This window comes from Hippocampus comes, unplaced genomic scaffold, assembly GCF_001891065.2.
Source record: "Hippocampus comes isolate QL1 unplaced genomic scaffold, H_comes_QL1_v1.1 scaffold176, whole genome shotgun sequence".
In the NCBI taxonomy this organism is placed as follows: domain Eukaryota; kingdom Metazoa; phylum Chordata; class Actinopteri; order Syngnathiformes; family Syngnathidae; genus Hippocampus; species Hippocampus comes.
Window position 1 is genome coordinate 2,400,650 of NW_017805826.1, and position 6,000 is coordinate 2,406,649.

General features: G+C 41.7%; 1 protein-coding gene across 3 annotated transcripts in view; it reads right to left on the reverse strand.

Annotated features, from left to right (window-relative positions):
* tiam2a (TIAM Rac1 associated GEF 2a) overlaps positions 1-1,786 on the reverse strand; it is a 66,390-nt gene extending 64,604 nt beyond the window's left edge. For all 3 annotated transcript variants that reach the window (XM_019887114.1, XM_019887110.1, XM_019887113.1), the window contains exon 1: positions 1,599-1,786. The gene's annotated coding sequence lies outside the window, so the exon portion shown is untranslated. The remainder of the gene's footprint in view (positions 1-1,598) is intronic.
* Positions 1,787-6,000: the final 4,214 nt, after the last annotated feature.

Here is a 6,000-nt window from a genome sequence, read left to right on the forward strand (position 1 = left end):
TTGTGCTGGCGCAGTCCAATTCCAGTGCAAATGAGGTAAACGCTAAACAGTATTTCCCACAACTTCAATGCCTCATAAACCGATCACTAATGATGCTAATTAGGACATAAATATCCCAAAAGAGTGAATCAGCACACACTGTTGGATGGTGTCCAAAGAGAACCTTCAAAGCGATTACCCACAACCATTAGGCAGTGCTTTTATTTGTATATCCTCTTAGCCACGGGTGTTTCAAAATACAGAATTGTCACAGCTGTTTGTTGTCAAGGCGAAAAGAGCCAAAAGGCGGCCCTTCCTGGCTCTATTTGCTCTGGTCAGGCCCGGAACTTCAAGGGGGTGGGGGATGCCCTTTTGTTGGCTCTGTATGAGCCTTGAGAGCTTTTTGCAAGCAGCCCACAGCCATACAACAATAGAGGCCAACGACATCACATTCTAATACGAGTGGCCATGTCCTGCGATTGAATGCAAGGGCCAACGCTCCCATAATCCAGACAGGAAGAGAATGACATCACTATGAGGTAAATGGTCATGATCTCCAGTGCTAATATTTGAATGGAATAACCTTCTGAATACACATTACATCCACCCACCCATTCCTTTTCTGTCATGTTCATCGCTGCTTTTGTCAAGGGGGAGCAGCAGCGTATCCCAGTTGAATTTGGGCGACGGCTTACACCCTGGAGTGGTCTGCAGTCACTCACAGGGTACATACTGTATAAATAAACAGCAATTTAAAACTTATATGCACCTATGGGAAATGAGTATTTGAGAGATTTTTTTTAAAGGGTGTGCCACGCATGCAGTGGAAGAACATAATCTCCACACAGGAAGATAAGAACCCCAAATTTAAGGGGGAGATAGATCAAAGCATTAGATGCTGCACTACACGTTACATGGACTTTAATTTAAGATAAGAAAACCCTTTATTAGTCTCACAATGGAGAAATTCCCAATTCACAGCAGCAAAGTTATGAAAGGAAAAAGTAGAAGAACAAAATATAGGCACTCCCGTAAAGGCAGCCACTCTCGCTGTGCCATCTTTTAGTCAAAATAAAATAATACAACACAACACATAAGACACAGACAGTCTGCAATCTTAACCACTTTTTTTGCATCCTCTTTGTTGTATGAAGCAGTTATAGATGAAAGAGGAGTGGATCAAAGTGGCCTTTCACCAGTGGACCAGGCACGTCATGCTGAAAATGTACACACGTATCTCCTGTCCCACGAGCCCCTTCAATTGCGATATTAAAAGTACCTTTTTTTTGTGCAAAATTCCACGCATATTTCAATGAATAGATTGTATCGCAGTATGAGCAAAGTGTAAGCACAGACACAGAGTTAGAGCGACTATCAATAAGAGTTTGTTTCAGCTGTGTCGACCGTTGCAAATTGAGCTTGCGCTGAGACACTTGTTGATCAAACATGACGGTTAATAACGTTTTGTCGAGCAATGCAGCAGTTATAAAATAGAGAAAAACACTCCATAATATTAGAAAAAACATCAGATGAGTATTAGTATTGCAACGTTTGACGATGTGTTCATTAAATTGCATCGAACGACGCGCGCATGATAGTGAAATCAGTTGCATACTCACCGTTTAGTGTTTCCTCCGCTCACACACTGTAAACCTCGTCACAGCGACTAAAAGCTTTTTGTACTTAGAAGTAACGAAAACAAAAACAGCGTGTAAACTCGGTATGTATGTTACTTCCACGGGTCGGTTGTGTTGCTGGTTCCAGACAGGACAGAGAGCCCGGAGCCTGAGCTGACTCCTCCCAGATTTTTTTTTTGGGGGGGGGACGACTCCTCCTTCCGCGTACGACTTGGAGAGGGGGCAAAGGCCCAGCTACTCCCTTCTTTCCTACTTTTAATATTCATGAAAACACGCGTGAACGTATTCACGAATTCAATCTGTTTACATTCATGTTAAAGACTTACTTTCAGTCAGTCAACCACTTATTTGACACAGCATGGAAACATCAGCCTAAATTAAAACTACACGCAGCTTCCTGTGGTGTCACATTCAAAAAAGACAATTAATTACGTTTTATTTAAATATACGAAGTAAAGTATATAATAATATAATTACCAAAATGTGCTTATCTTTACTCACACCCGCTTCAACCTCTGAAAATATTAGAATGATTGCCCTAATATTTGGGATTTTATGGCCATTTATTTGTTTCCTCTCCAGAGAAAAAGCTTAAAAGTATACATAAATTATTGAACAAATTTCAGCAGTAAAAAGTTAATATTTTGTCTAAAATTAATTTGATAACTTTTGATTATTTTTCATGTAAATTAAGACCTTTAAAAGCATTTTAACAATTGCAATGACTGTTCCTCATGTAATGACCGTTCACGGCTCACCTGTTTCCTGGGTTTGGTTATGTGATGTTCACACATATGGTAAACGGATATAACAGAGAATCCGGTCATTTTTCATCGTTCAGATTCTGAAATAAATCAAAGGGAAGTAACGTAAGTTCTTTATTCTTTCTGTGCCTGCCGGTACCAAATGATCCACGGACCGGTACCGGACCGCGGCCCGGGGGTTTGGGGACCACTGTTGTAGGTCACTATCTTTGGTGACCTTTTTTGACATTTGGCATCAATAAAAATGTTCACCAACCCCCACCCCATGAGCATTGTAAATGCACCTCCCATCTGTTTGTCATCCCCTGTGAACCGGGAAGCTGCTTGCTCACTAAGAGATGAAAAAACAAAGATTAGACGCTCTACTGATTTTGTTGTTAAGTTCTGTTCAAATCTTTCGCTGCTTGTGTGACATTCCAGTTTTATGTGGTTCTTCTACATTTGCTAAAACACCAACATTAATGATAAAATATGATATGCTAACATGTGTTATACAAACTGGACTATATTCATTTGTAGTTTTACCCATTCATAATATGGTATTATAAAATGTTATTTAAGAAATCTATTTGTTGTTGACTATCCACGTTTTGGTGTTTTAATTACACATTTAACGTGGTCTCCTCTTGTCAGGTTCTCAGTAAGTAAAAGGCTTTGTCTGTCACATGGATCAATGAGCTGATAAGAAACAGGTTTGGTCTCCTAGGACAATCAATGAGCATGCGTGCGTTGCCAGAATGCATCGTTATTCATGCGGCAAATGTATGAAAAGCATTCATCTCCTTTCATTTTCTCTTGACTACATGTCATGCCAAAAATTCCTCAGACCATTTGATAACACTCCTCGGTTTCTTTTTATGGTAACCATAAACCCAGCGTTGGGTAATGCTGCTTTTTGGAAAGGAATGTCAGGCCCGGCTAGCCAGACCCATCTTGACTACACATATTAAGATATTTACTAGCGCTCCACTGGGAGGCTTGAGCATCCATGCTTATCTCCGCAAGGCATCATGGGTCGATAAAGCTTGGCCATGCAGCTTTCCATCCACTCACCATCCTTCTGCTGCATTTAGAAGCTCTAGAAACCAAGCAATTCTTCTTAACAATCAACACGGTATCCTAATTCTGTATCTTCAGCCGTCTTAAAGGCTACGGGTGAGGGTGTGTCATTGCAAATGAAGATTTGCTGAAACGAAAGTACTACTGGTCTCAACTGTGGAATGGACTATTCCGGAGTACTACACAAGATCCACGAGCATGACAATTGGGGAAGAGGTGTCAAAATGAATCAATTGACAAATAATCGATTATAAAGTAAGTCAATAACTTTCAAAAATGTGGGTGAGTACAACATCAATCCCTCATGTGTGATACTGCTTAATTTTTGTTTGTTTACTTATCACTAAACAATACAAAATAAGGAACGATAACTGGTTCATAAACATTAATCAGGAAACAAAAAAATGTGAATCTCTATCAGGTGCAAAGAGTCTCCCTTAACTAACATTGATGCAAGAGGTTGTTGGGTGACATATTGTCATTGATTTCTCATTAGTAAGGACCTTGGGAAGCTGCTTTCTGTATCACTTGGATCAGAATTGTCATGTTCAATTGAAAGCCCTTGTTTTAGTTTTTCTCATGCCTTATCTGTACTACGCCCTTCTGTCACCTCTCTTGCATAATTTCTTTTGTCTTTTCTGTGAGCAGCTGCAATCACTTCTTTCATGTTACCTGCTGTATTTCGACACATGAAAGAGTTGCTGCCAAGTGTGTTTGATTCCAATCACACACACACACGCACACACACACACATACACACTCGGCTTCCTTGTGTTTGTGGTCACTTTCTTTCCCAGCAACCATCACCATGTAACACTTTGACCTACTGTCCCAGGCATTTCGATCACAGAGAGCCATTAAAGTACATATATTGAAATTACAAGGGCAGGCTCCTCATACAGTGCAACTGATAGCTGGATCGCACTGTACAATAGCGATAAGGGTGATGAAAATCACTTACCATCTACCCAACTCACACACATGCATACTCACAATTACAACCCTATTACAGTGCTCGTATGGGCAGAACAAAGTGGTGGCAGTCGGAAAAAGCCTGAAGAGTGGGTGTTGAGAGAACTCCTTTGAGGGAGAGTGGAAGAAGAATGAGTCAAGGTGCTAATGGATGGGTGTGTGTGTGTGTGTGTGTGTGTGTGTGTGTGTGTGTGTGTGTGTGTGTGTGTGTGTGCGCGCGCGCCATTTTGCACTTGTGTATTCTTGGTGTAAAAATACCATTGACTCTTTTTATAGGTTTTTAAGTAGACTTTTTTTTAAATAGTGAAATTGTTCTAGATGATGGCTGATGCACCCAGCGCTTGGTCGAGCTGTTCCTGCTGTCAGTAGGAAACGCAGTGCGGACAAACTGGCAAGAAGAAAAAAACGTATGATGATATCATTGATTGGCTACTTCACACTTTTGCTAGTGTGAGGTGGTGCTGTCTTACTTATTTGTCAGTTGCTACTAACTATTAGTCCAGGACGTTTGCGTGGAACTGTATGTGATGTTCTACAACGTCAATATATACTGTAGAGCAGATGTGTCAAAGTAATTTTTTGTCACGGGCCACTTCCGAGTTACGGCTTCCCGAGGAGGGTCGATGCAAAATCTCAACGCTATTTATTACCCATGACAATTTGACATTTCGGTACAGATTTCAGGAAGGATCATGAAAGTTGACACACATTATTTGCTCCCGCAGACCACATAACATGACGTGGTGGGCCGGATTTGGCCCCCGGGCCTTGACTTTGACATCTGTGCTGTAGAGCAGGGGTCCCCAACCGCCGGTCCGCAGACCGGTACCGGTCCGCCGGGCATTTGGTACCGGGCCGCACAGAAAGAACTTGCCTTAATTCCGTTTTATTTATTTCGGAATACGAAAGATGTTTTATTTTGAAAAACTACCGGTTTCTCCGCTACATCCGTATGTGTTACGATTGACACACGTCAAGCCACGCTTCTCCTTCACGTGACCGATTACTTCAAAACAAAACGCGGGAGCTCGCAAAATGAGTAAAAAAAAAAAAAAAAAACTGCTGGAGATCGCAAATGACGGCGGCCTTAAAAGTACGTTCGAGACAACTGGATTAAAGTTATGGCTGAATACTCTGAGATGGCCACAATAGCACTGTTGCTATTTCCGACATCCTACCTGTGTGAGGCGGGGGGTTTCTGCAGCAACGGCGACGAAAACAAAATTACGAAGTAGACTGGACATAAACCACACACTTGAGGTGTCATTGTCTCCTATTACCCCGAGATGGGACCGTCTGGTTGCAGAAAATCAAGCTCGGTGCCGTGGTGAGTCGTCATTTTCATGCACTTTGAATTTGCGTTGTATCGTATTTTGAAGGCATTAAACATGGCCACAGCGATCGGTGTGTTGCGGCCAGATTAGACGCTCCTTGTGTTTATTATTATATTTCGAAAACGCCACAGTTTTCATGCAGCTCATACCATATTATTTTGTTGTATTATTTCCGCCACACCTTAAATGCCGGTCCCTGAAAATATTGTCTGACATAAACCGGTCCGTGGGGCAAAAAAGGCTGGGGGCCCCTGC